Source organism: Oncorhynchus nerka, linkage group LG23 (assembly GCF_034236695.1).
Source record: "Oncorhynchus nerka isolate Pitt River linkage group LG23, Oner_Uvic_2.0, whole genome shotgun sequence".
In the NCBI taxonomy this organism is placed as follows: Eukaryota; Metazoa; Chordata; class Actinopteri; order Salmoniformes; family Salmonidae; genus Oncorhynchus; species Oncorhynchus nerka.
Window position 1 is genome coordinate 38,040,956 of NC_088418.1, and position 12,864 is coordinate 38,053,819.

At 42.1% G+C, this 12,864-nt stretch overlaps 1 long non-coding RNA gene across 1 annotated transcript; it reads right to left on the bottom strand.

Annotated features, from left to right (window-relative positions):
- Window positions 1-275: 275 nt before the first annotated feature.
- On the bottom strand, window positions 276-6,375 carry LOC115106227 (uncharacterized). The gene is made up of 3 exons (XR_003860007.2): window positions 6,291-6,375; window positions 5,911-6,142; window positions 276-5,028 (listed from the first exon to the last, which is right to left on the bottom strand). It is a non-coding gene; the product is annotated as an uncharacterized LOC115106227 (long non-coding RNA).
- Between the last annotated feature and the right edge of the window lie 6,489 nt (window positions 6,376-12,864).

Consider the following 12,864-nt stretch of genomic DNA (forward strand, 5'->3'; position numbering starts at 1 on the left):
TTACATAATTATGACATAACATTGAAGGTTGTGCAATACTTAGACTCATGGATGCCACCCGTTAGATAAAATACGGAATGGAATAAAAGTTTTGTTTTCGAGGTGATAGTTTCCAGATTTGACCTAAGGCTTGTATTTCTGTGTGTTTATTATAGTTAAGTCTATGATTTGATATTTGATAGAGCAGTCTGACTGAGGGGTTGTGTTGGTGTTTACATACTGGAGAGGGAATGCAAAACAACGACGCTGGACAGAGTGGAATCAAGTGTAGCAAAAAGGCAGTTTATTGAGTCAAAGATATCGTGCACGGACCTAAGCAATGTGACTCTGTGAGGAGTCAGAATAATTAGGCTGCCTCGCCAGAGTTTACAACAGAATGTATACACAGAATAATGTAGGTGGAGTCTCGTCGTGTTGGTCTTCTGACTGGTCCTGAAGAGTTGGAGGCAGGCCTGCTCTAGCAGGAGCCCCATTGGTGCACAGCAGAGTCCTCTGCTCACGTCACCCGACCGGGAGGGGGGGGTGGAGTGTGAGTGTGCGTTGCTCATGAGATGTTTGTGTGTCAAGGAAACGTAAGATAGGGGAAACTAGCAGTGTCTGCTTTAGGCACAGGTGTTTCCTGTTTATGCAGGTGTGCATGTAGGGTTCAATGTCAGTGAGATAGTTTGGCACTCTAAGCTCGTTAGTGTTGCAGGCTGTCCTTTGTAGTTAGCAGGGGAGTATATTTTGAGTGATGGCAGCCATGTGTCCTTCCCTTGAACTGTTTTGTGCGAGGATAATTATGTTATTGCACACAGGCTCTAGACTTAACTCTGGGCCCAGTGTCCTCAGTCATCTGAGGACATCCGGTTTAACCAGAGCGTTGGTCTGCTAGTAATGCTTGATATTAGATTATTTATATAACAGTGGTAGGCAGCAGCAGGCTCGTAATAGTCAAAGGTATATGGTTTAGAGAGAAATAGTCAACGTTATAATTCCTGCAATAACTTGCGGCTGAACTTGAAAGAGGTTCCTTCGTTATTTTACCGTTCATGTCTTCCATAGAGAATGTCCTGATCTACTTCAAACAAGGGTATTACATGTATCTTGGTTATCTGTAAAAATCTATTGTTGGCTAAATCTGGAGAAATGACGGACCATGTAAAAAACTGTTGGTCACTAAATCCGGCTAGAAGGACCAAGTAAAAAATGGTTGGCTGGAATGCCCTCACCCGTCTGAGCGGTCGGCTGTGAATGCCTTCACCCACTATATACAGTAGCAACACGCACAGACAGCTGTGTGTTATGTGTTAGGCTATTAGTTGGTTGTGTTGTACTTACCAGTACCTAGTGTTCGCGGGGTCCGACAGGCCAATCAACCTGCTATCTGCCAATCACGGTAATGCCTGGAATGTTCTGATGCCGGGACCCTGGTGGTTGGCGGAGTGGCGTGCAGGGGGATTGGGCAGGGGGATGGAGCATTGGAAGTTAAGGTTTAGCCATTGTTCTTCCTCTTACGTCTGGGCTTCACAAGAGAAGGTTTGTAGGGTATCTATAATTTATTTGGCGTTGGCTATGGCCAAACAGTAGCCTGTGTAAAGTTGGGTTAATAAACGGTCAATTCATTAACTCAATCCTCTGTCTGGACAATTGTTCCTTTATGATCTAGTCTGGTCATGACAATACTTAACTGATTGGTTTGGTTCTGTCCAGGTTTCAATGGAAATATGGGCGAGGTCTGTTTTATATATTTTTTTGTGGGGTACTACTTAAGCACTTCCCAAACATGGATTCATGCAAAACAGGCATTTAATGTTCGGTAATGGGATGCCACAATAACTGGCAGAAACGGAAGCTGTTCATGGAGCAGGAAGGTTTTGACCACTAAACTATTTTGAGATTGGAGTGCAGTTGTGCAGCTGTGCACCTTTTGATTTGCACCCACCTCCTATGGATGAAGAGTCTCTTCGGCTTTGGCTCAAACCATTGAACTTGAAGAAACCACCAAACCGACCCTATGTGTGTTCAGTTGGCTTTTCATAGCCGATCATTGAGTATCTCTACCGCTCCTGCTGTCTCGAGAGAGTTGAAAACAACCGGTCTGGGACAGGGAGCACGTCCGGTGAACAGGTCAGTGTTCCATAGCCACAGGGAGAACAGTTGAAACTGGAGCAGCAGCACAGCCAGGTGGACTGGGGATAGCAAGGAGTCATCAGGCCAGGTAGTCCTGAGGCATGGTCCTCAGAGAGAAAGAAAGAACAAGAGAAAGAGAGAATTAGAGAGAGCATACTTAAATTCACACAGGACACCGATAAGACAGGAGAAATACTCCTGATATAACAGACTTAAACCTAGCCCCCGAAATATAAACTACTGCAGCATAAATACTGGAAGCTGAGTCAGTAGAGGTCGGGAGACACTGTGGCCCAATCCGACGATACCCCCGGACAGGGCCATAGAAGCAGGATATAACCCTACCCACTTTGCCAAAGGACAGTCCCCACACCACTAAAGGGATATCTTCAACCACCAACTTACCATCCTGAGACAAGGCCGAGTGTAGCCCACAAAGAACTCCGCCACGGCACAACCCAAGGGGGGGCGCCAACCCAGACAGGAAGATCACATCAGTGACTCAACCCACTCAAGTGATGCACCCCTCCTAGGGACGGCATGGAAGAGCACCAGTAAGCAAATTGATATAAAACAACCCCACGACATTTTTTTAAATGCTCACAAATTTCCACAAAATGAGCACAAATGTACATAAAACATGGCTACAAATAATGAAACGAGCTCACGAATTGTAAAACGTCCACATACTATAATATACATCCACTATACTTTTAGTTTTGGATCTTATGATGATATACCCTGGAGGTCGGGACCCACAGGGCAGGTGCCCTGCTTGCCCATTCAGTAATCTGGCCCTGATCACATCCTCACTCTGTCTTGGAGGATAAAACTGAGACTGTAGCCAGCTTCCATTTTACCTAATTTTATTGTCCAAAGAATGTTCTCATAGTCCAGAAGTATTGGAGAAGTATTGATGAAAATCCACTGACCAATCTGCCTCCAAAAGAGGACTGCTGGTTTTGAGGATGGTGTGGAGGTCAGTGGTTGATGATCTGAGAACCCCCTGAGATGGTGAGTATGGTTTCAGTAGACCACTATTGAGCTGGCAGATCAGATAGGAGCTTTGAGGAAAGGTCATTTCGTGCTTTGAATGTGGTTCATATGGCCTTATAGTGGATTCAGGACTTGGACAAGGAGTCAATGCAGTTTAAAGATACATTTACATGGGGGTTTGGATGATAGTGTCAAATGTCTTAGAATGAACTAAAATATTGGAGTTTGGGGACTGGAGGGGATAATAGTCAAGTTGGGAAATATTCAGATATTCCTGTTGAAAAAGAGAAAAGACAGAAAGATATAATCTTAACAGTATATTAAATTCATCCCATTGGGCAAAAACTGGTTGAATAAACGTTGTTTCCACCTCATTTCAACAACAAAAAATCTATGTGATGATGGTGAATCACCGAAGAAAACACAATTGGATTTTTTTCACCCACCTTTTAACCAACATTTTTGGTTGATTTCACATTTTGGTTGAGTTCCCAAATTTTATATCAAAACAAGACATGGAACTGATCTGTGCCCAGTGGGATTGGATTTCTGTAATCATATCAGCTCATTTGTCACACTTCTAATAATCTAGAGAGAATCTACTTTTCTTTGAGGTTAACCTTTGAGATGACCTCCCTCAAAGATTCTCTTTCTTTCCTCAGAGCGAATTTGTCCCACATTTTAGCAAAGTCGCCATTGATGGCCACGTTTCTCAAGATATTGCGACCATGATGCCTGTGGACAAAGATATTAATATCATCTTAAACGTGTAACATATCAAATAATTTCTGCTGTCTGTGATTAAAAACAGTACTCAATTGATGGCAACCTGAGAAAAAAATAAGACATACATTAGGTAGAATTTGCAAGAGGGTCGTTTGAGTAATGCACCGCATTACCTGATCTACGAATCATCTCACCAATATAACAACTGGGTATTAACCGTTCGTTATTATGAAAATCTTAGCGAATCTGCACAGCGCTTGGCTCAGGCCGACCACTGTGATCAAGTAGGGTTGTCTTCATTAGACACCAAACAGAAGGAAGGAAACTGAACTGGACTCATTTACATTTGTAATTTTTACCCCAATTTCGTGGTATTCAATTGATAGTGACAATCTTTTCCCATCGCTGCAACTCCCACAAGGACTCTGGAGAGGCGAAGGTCGAGAGCCGTGCATCCTCCGAAACACAACCCAGCCAAGCCGCACTGCTTCTTGACACAATGCCCGCTTAACCTGGAAGCACCAATGTGTCGGAGGAAACACCATACACCTGGCGACCGTGTCCGTGCATTGCACCCCGCCCACCACAGGAGGTCACTAGTTGGCGATGGGAGAAGAACATCCCTGCCGGCCAAACATCCCGGCTAAGCTTTTGTCTTTTTAACTTTCAAACCCACATGAGTGCCTGGACTTGGATTTTCCTATGCCACGTAGAACTTATTTGTGTTCATAATTTTTCCTTTTTGTTTTCAATTACTATTCCCCTCCAAGAGAACCTGTGGTTGTTTTGGAATACCTAAAATCTGCAATTCAATCCATGACACCCTTTAGCATAGATGCTGTAGACAGCCGACAATGTGGCTTTTAAAGTCAATTTCAATTTGTATTTGTGTAAAACACTGCAGATGTTGACTCTAGACTAAATTACCTTTAAAAGCTGCATTGTCGGCGATCTAGTGCTATAGCGAGCCATGGATTGAATCCCGGCCTTAACTGTTATGTTGAAGCAAGCTACTTTACAGGAGGAACTTCCCACCTGACTTCCTGTGCAGGGTCCACAGCCAATTTACTGACGGCAATCAAGAAACGGTCACTGAGGCCTTTCTTCCCCGACAGGAGACGAGCCGTCCCCATGACCTCAGCCAGTCTCTCCAGGTCCTGAGCAGTGCAGCTCCTCACCGCAGCGCTACGGTGACTGAGGAAGGAAAAACAGAGCACATCAGTTACATGTCATAGAGATACATGAGTTAGGAGATGAATGATAATGGATTGTATTGATGAAGTATCATCAATGGATCAAAATGTTCGGTAAGGCTTTGTATTAAGGTCCCTTAATATACCATTAATAAACTGTTTGTAAAAGAGTTTACTTACCATTAATTAATCATTATTCCTACATTTGTAAATGTCAAGAAATCTATAAATAGTTATTTACACATTTATAAATGCTATTTTAAATGATTTGTTCATGATTTATCAGATAATTAACAAGGTGTTTGATCATAGTATGTTCACAATTTGTAAATGATTAATAATGTACTACTAATGTACTATAAACCAGTTATAAAGGAGTTATTGTCAAGGCATTTGTTAATGGTTGATTAATGGTTTGACTCCCCATTTATATATGTATTTATAAATGTCCCAAATGGTGTATTTATTAATGAGTGCATTTATGAATGTGAGTACATGCACTTACTAATACCTCACTAATAGCCCCTAATCTAAAGTGTTCACTATATATACACTTCATAAAGGTTTATAAATGACTTGTTACTCCCCAAAGGCTAGCACACATCAGTAGACAGTACCTCTCCACCAATGGCTAAGTACACAACACAAGGAAGTATAAGACATAACAAAAAAATCTGATTCCATTCAAATGTGACGTCTAGCGTTGGGGTGAGTTGCTGCCGGAAGTGTTGTGGAATAACCTAGCATGCTGATGAAAAAGGCAGTTAATTAAAAACTAGCAGTATTTCAATCTTCTCAATTTTGAGGATTGGATAATGGGATAATTCGTGGAAGTCCGGATCTACCCCTTAGTGAGTGTTAATTGACCCCTCTCCCTCTTTACCTCAGCCCACTGACCAGCAGGGCATTCATGACACGGGTAGGGGTGCAGCTCTGCACCATGTGACCCAGGGCAAAGTTGGCGCCCTGCCGGATGAAGGCGTTGGCCTCGCTTTGTGCAGCAGCACGCGTGCCGTCCCCTCCACCTCACTGTCCATGGCCCTCTGGAGGTGGACGTACATGTCACCCAGTGTGGCCATGGCAGCACAGGACACTGCAGAGCGCAGGTTCTTCACCTGAATCATAACACGCACAGGACCAGCTATTAATGTTGAGCTGTACAACCCACGAACATCAGAAACATGACACAATCATTTAACTTGTTCTCCAAATGTAGCAGATTTGTGCAGATGAATGAATAGGACAGCGAATGAATACAGCTACCTCATTTATAATGGCAAGGCAGATATCATGGAGTTTAGGCATCAGTATGTCCATGTGGTTCTGAGCCATAACACGGAGGTCAAGCCCTCGATCTTCTTCTCCCGGCAATTTAGTGAAAGAAACGTAAGCATTTTCCACAACATTTTCCCAAAACATTATAATGATGTTCATCAATTAGGACTCTGGTCTCTTAAATTCAGAAGTTTCTACGCTCTGTAGCTCAAATCTACATTTCCAAGGACACTACACTGTGCTTCCTTTAGCCTAGCCCCATTGGTCTTGTCTACAGTGAATGCTCACCAATCATCATTGGCCCTTTGGCTCACTGGCTGCCATCTTGTCTATGGGTTGACAGCAGACGTCTATCTCTCTATGAACTGTATGTATTTATTTATCTATTTACTCATTTCCATATCTGTTTGTAGCTTTTAACACTAGTTCATTATGATATCATTTTAAATTTAGCACATATATTTTTGGTGCTCACCCTGCTCAGAAGAAGGGTCCAATTAGCCTTGAGTAAAGGTGATCTCACAGTGAAACAGGCAAATCAAGTGTGGAAAAATGTCTTAGCCCTGGACTAAAGCCATTTGTGTCCCTTCCCTTCCTACTGTTTTTCTATCACCCTACCTAGCTTCATCTCCCTGTCTTATTTACATTAGTGTGAGTACATGAGAGGGACTGACCTGAGCCGGTGGCAGGCTAAGGAACCTTATAGGCCGAGGCTGTTTGCTCCTGGGCTTGGTAGGAGGGGGGAGCAGGCCTGGGTGGGCTGTCACGCAACTTGACCGGGGTGCCAACATCCAAGTAGTCACAGAGCTCCGCAGGGGTGTTCATATCCACTGAGCTCAGGCTTCCCAGAGAGCTGGTGGCTATTTCCCCCATGGACATGTCTGAGCTCAAACTTCTCCTGCCCATGGCCTTCACCTCATGTACCACCTTTGGTGTAGACCAGAAAATAATGCTCCCATCATAGAAATACATATAGAACTAGTATATACATAAACTAATACACAGAGAGATCCTGTATTCTAGGATCTATTCTATCATGCTGTCAAAGAGTATCCTTTCTAACCTGTACCCCCGCACACTGACTCGGTACCGATACCCCCTGTATTTAGCCTCGTTATTGTTATGTCATTGTGTTACTTTAATTATTATTAATTTTTACTTTAGTTTATTTGGTAAATGTTTTCTTAACTCTTCTTGAACTGCACTGTTGGTTTCACGGTAAGGTCTACACTTGTTGTGTTCGGCACATGTGACAAATAAAAGTTTGATTTGATTTTAAGACATGGAACAACTATCTGTTTTGGCAATTTATCAGTCCAAGTATAATTCTGAACTGCAAATTTTCACATTTACAATAAATTCGAAGTCCATCCTACCTTCCAGGCCTCCTCCTTCAGGTGTGCCTCGATGTCCCTCACCTCCTCCATCAGGTCAATGGGTCCGTTGTTGTCAGCACAGCCCTGGTCCGCCTGGACTTTCAGGGCTTTGACTTCCCGCCTGCCCTTCTTCTTCTTGCCCCTCTTGGAGGGAGCTCCAGTGGGAGGGACGGGAACAGGCCACACGCTACTGCTGCTGAATGATTTATTTTCCCGGATTGGACTCCAGAGAGTGAGATCCGGGTCGAACTTGGGCTCCCTCCTCCCCCGCCACGTTCTTCAGTGGGGCCAGAGCTATGTGTTCAAACCTTCGTGGCAAAGGCCTTGGTGGAGCTTTCGAGGGGGACGAAGTGGTGCGAGAAGGTGCTGCCAACCCTGATGAGAGCAGTCCGGACATAATTCTCATGGATAGCACTTATCTTTCTTTGCTTTGATTCCATGGCCTCTCTCTCAGCTCTCTGCATCTGCAGAAGTCTGGCATCACTGATGAAGCCACGATGGCCCTCTGCGATTGCGTAGCTCTCCTGATAGCCCTGGATCACAATGGTACAGTATGAAATGTATAGCAGAAGTGAAGTAGGCAAAATAGTTTCTACAGTGTGTCATAAAAAACTTTTAAGCTAAAGATTTTATGGATGTAGGCCTACTGTATGTCTATGAAACCACAAAATAAACAGGGATATTTTAGGAAAACCGTTTGAAAAACTGATGAGCCTTACAAAACTTGAAAACTTGTCCTGGTCATCCTGTTGGTTTAAAGCCATGTTTTGCTTCCTCAAGTTTTCGATGACGCTCTTCATCTGTGAGTTCTCCTTCTGGAGTTTGTCAAACTCCCTCGATAAGCCATTGATGATAAATATTAACACTCAAAATAAGAACTTATAACCTATCACTGTGAGAGATCTATCATGAAATGAGTGGAAATGAAATTTTGTTTGTCAGATGGAACCAGCAATGATATCATGGCAAGGCTTCTGTTATTGTGATGTCATAATGGGGTCAGTTGACAGTGCTGAGCACATCAGCACATGGTGAACATTAATGAAAGCTTTTTGATTCCCATATAAAATCATAAATGTGGTGAATTTGTAAATACTATATATATATAAACTATATATACAACCCTTTTTTAGGACCCCGTCTTTCAAAGATAATTCGTAAAAATCCAAGTAACTTCCTTTACAATGAAGATCTGTGGTTTAAACACTGTTTTCCATGTGTCCCACGCACAATCCCTACATCAGTGCTTTCCGCAATAAGCTGAGAGGCTGAACTGAGGGCTTGTAGGCCTGTTGTAAGGCAGGTGCTCATTAGACATCACCGGCAACAGCGTCGCCTATGGGCACAAACCCAACGTCGCTGGACCAGACAGGACTGCCAAAAAGTGCTCTTCACTGACGAGTCGCAGTTTTGTCTCACCAGGGGTGATGCTCGGATTTACGTTTATCGTTGAAGGAATGAGCATTACACCGAGGCCTGTACGCTGGAGCGAGATCGATTTGGAGGTGGAGGGTCCGTCATGGTCTGGCGCAGTGTGTCACAGCATCATCGGACTAAGCTTGTTGTCATTGCAGGCAGTCTCAACACTGTGTATTACAGGGAAGACATCCTCCTCCCTCATGTGGTACCCTGCTTGCAGGCTCATCCTGACATGACCCTCCAGTATGACAATGACACCTGCCATACTGCTCGTTCTGGCATGATTTCCCCCAGAAATGTTCTGCCATGGTTGCAGGTGCCTTGGATCTGGAAGAGCACATCTGGGACCTGTTGTCGGAGGGTATAGGGCCATTACCCCCAGAAATGTCTGGGAACTTGCAAACCTAGGTGGAAAATCAAAACAGGAAGTGGCTTCGTCCATTTTGAAAACTTCTTAATGTTTCCATATCCTGACTTTGCTCCATTTGAAAAGGATTTTATTAACCAGATTTCTTGGAACTGGTTCAGTTTATGTCTCAGGTGTGAACAGTCAAATATTTCAGACTGAAAATAGTTTCAGGCTTTTATTTTGAAAAATGAGCTGTATACAGTTGAAGCTCAGAAAGATAACCTTGCGGCAAGTGGTGACATGAGTTTTGCTCAGCAACAATTTGAAATTTAATCCTTTTCCCTGTTTTAGGTCTCCTTTATTTTAAGACTGTGAAAGTCAGAATTTGCAGTTGATTTATTTATTGATTTCTTTATCATATTTTAAAAACAACCAATTAGTAGGATTGATTGTTTATGGGTCAAAAACGTTTGACATGTTTCTGAATTTTGGACATTCCTGGAAACTATTTGAGACAATTTGTGTGCGTTTTCAGTTCTGCTCATTTTTATAGGATTGAGGTGGATTTCTGAACATAACCTTGCCAAACAAACGGAGGTATTTTGGATATAAAAATAACCAAGCTACTTGATGCTCAGTTACTAATAATGTTTTATTAGTATTGGATCGATAAACTTACACAAATTGTCTGTGAGTATTGATTTGCAGGCGAAACCCATAATGTCACGCCCTGACCTTATTATTTGTTTTCTTTATTATTTTGGTTAGGTCAGGGTGTGACATGGGTGATATGTGTGTTTTTGTCTTATTCTAGGGTGTTTGTACTGTCTAGGGTTTTTGTAGATTTATGGGGTTGTTTTCATCTAGGTGTTTATGTTGGTCTATGGTTGCCTAGATTGGTTCTCACTGTGAAAGACAGGTTTATATTGTCTCTGATTTTGGGAACCATATTTAGGCAGCCATCTTCTTTGGGTTTTTGGACAAACAAACGGAGTTATTTGGATATGTTATTTTGCACGTTAGCACATTGTTTATATAGCGGTCATGTTCGTTTTGTTTAAGTGTTCTTCATTTAATAAAGAAGAATGTATTCTAACCACGCTGCGCTTTGGTCTACTCCATACGACGATCGTGACACATAATTTCAAAATCTGACAGGTGGATTAACAAAAGGCTAAGATGTGTTTTCCTATATTGCACTTGTGATTTCATGAATATAAATATTTTTAGTAATATTTATTGAATGTAGCGCTATGCTTATTCAGCCGGTTGTTGATGACACTTATCCCGTTAATGGGATTGCAGCCATAACAAGTTAATCCCTTCTCTTAACATGTATGGCCCCAAAACATAATCAAGCAGCTGACCAATTACGCAAGACTTTAGTTCGAAGTTAACTGAGATTAATCAACAACTGGATGCATTTCTTTATTTCTAAAGTGAAACTATCCTCCGCATTGGAGTATCTCTTCAAGTACAAGTTTAACCAGTATTTCAGTTTTTACCGTCCCATGAAGATTTGTGGCAGGCCTGTGAGGAAGGATCCTACAGCCATGACGAAACAGCCCATAGCAATGAGCCTGGGCCGGTGCAGCTTCTCCCCAAAATGGCTGACCACAGCCAGGAACAGCAGGTTACCTGCAAGAAACCACAACACTACAGTAGTCAGGAATCACAAATTATAAACACAGTTTTTTTTCAACTAAAAATGGCATGTCACTTTGGATATTAGACTGCAACAACACAGCATCAAATAAAACAATGTTAGGGGTTTGACAGTAGAGTCATGGACAAAAGCCAGTCAATCAATTAATAGGAACAACTATAAAACTGGACAGTAATGAGAGCAGATTCTGAGCCACAAAAAAATGGATCATACTGTAGTCTGTATCTGGTTTTTACCTCATGAATTCTCAAGAAACTCAATGTTTTTGTTGATACCCATCTCAAAGCTGCCGTCTATGAGTCCGATGAGAGAGCTGGACAGGTCAAAGTGTCTCTGAGTGATGGCATTTCATGTAGGTCCCTGACAGCTTTGGTGAAGGAGGCGAACGACAGGGCCACGACGAACTGCTGAAAAACACGAGAGAACATAAGTGTGTGTTTGTCCGTGTGTATGTGCATGCGTGGATGCGTGTGCAGACAGTACATGTGTAGCTGAGGTGGCCTGCAATAGTAAAAAGAATGGACACAAGTTTACGTCTGCAAAGTTCTGCCGCTTTCTTTATTCTGAAGAATGTTTTTTTTCTCTTGTTCAATTGTCTTTTTTCTTGTTAGTACTTTGAATATATTCACATCAAACAAGTGCACACTTGCACACAATTACACAACATAAATGCACTTTACCTAAAGCAGAATTCAAAAATGTTCCACAAATAACCCTGTCTTAGTGTACGGTTTCCCATGAAAACCACAATGTATTTCACATTCATACAATAGAAGCACCTATATATGAAACCATAAATAACTGACTGTTTTTCTATATACCTCTACCTCTATAGAAAAGTGACAATACATTCAGCTTTAAGATAGTGGCACCTCCAGAAAATCGTCTCTCTCTCACTGTATGCACTAAAAGTCCACCAGACTGAGCGTGCTCGGCCAGTTTACCAGCTAGTGAGCACAATTTTACACAAAACAACCAATAACATCTAAAACCAACTCAGAAATCCCTAACAAATGGAATCTTGATAAAAAATCTCCTAGACTAAATCCAGTACAAGTAAGCTACTCAGTAAACAGTCTGGGTGACTAAATGTTTTTTTTAACCTCAGCTAGCATCAAGCTAACATATACTCTCACTCAATGTAAATCACCTTCTCTCACTCAATTCAACACAAAGCCAAAACAAAACCTTTCCTAACGTGATAATAGCTTGACAAAGTTGTTAAATAGCATGTTATTACATATTGTGTATCTATTTGAACGTTTTGAAGTGCTGTTACGTACCTGTAATAGTAAAAACACACACAGTTTACCTATGTAAAGTTCTGGTCCTTATTCTGCAGAATGGTGAGTGCTTAGCCAGAACTTGCTGTTTCTCCTGCTACAACAGTGCAACAGCGCCATCTATTAGCCTGATGGACTGCTAACGCTAAAGTATGTAGAAAATACCATTTAGATTCATTAAGACAAATATATAAACAAATGTGGGGGTTTAAATAATAAATGGGTGTCTGTTTTTAGTTACTTTGTTTTCAACAAATTACACATGAACAATCGTACATGTGCATTTTAAAGCATTATTAAGAACCTTGAGTGTGGAACTGCAGGGCGTTTGGTGGCCTGCTTGTCAGGGACACACAGCTCCTGTTGGCTGGTCAGCTTCACTCTGTCCTCTGCTGAATCACCCATCCTATCCAGTCAGATACGCAAAAACCACATGAATTTCACATGTGAACATGGGAAGTGTTCCAAA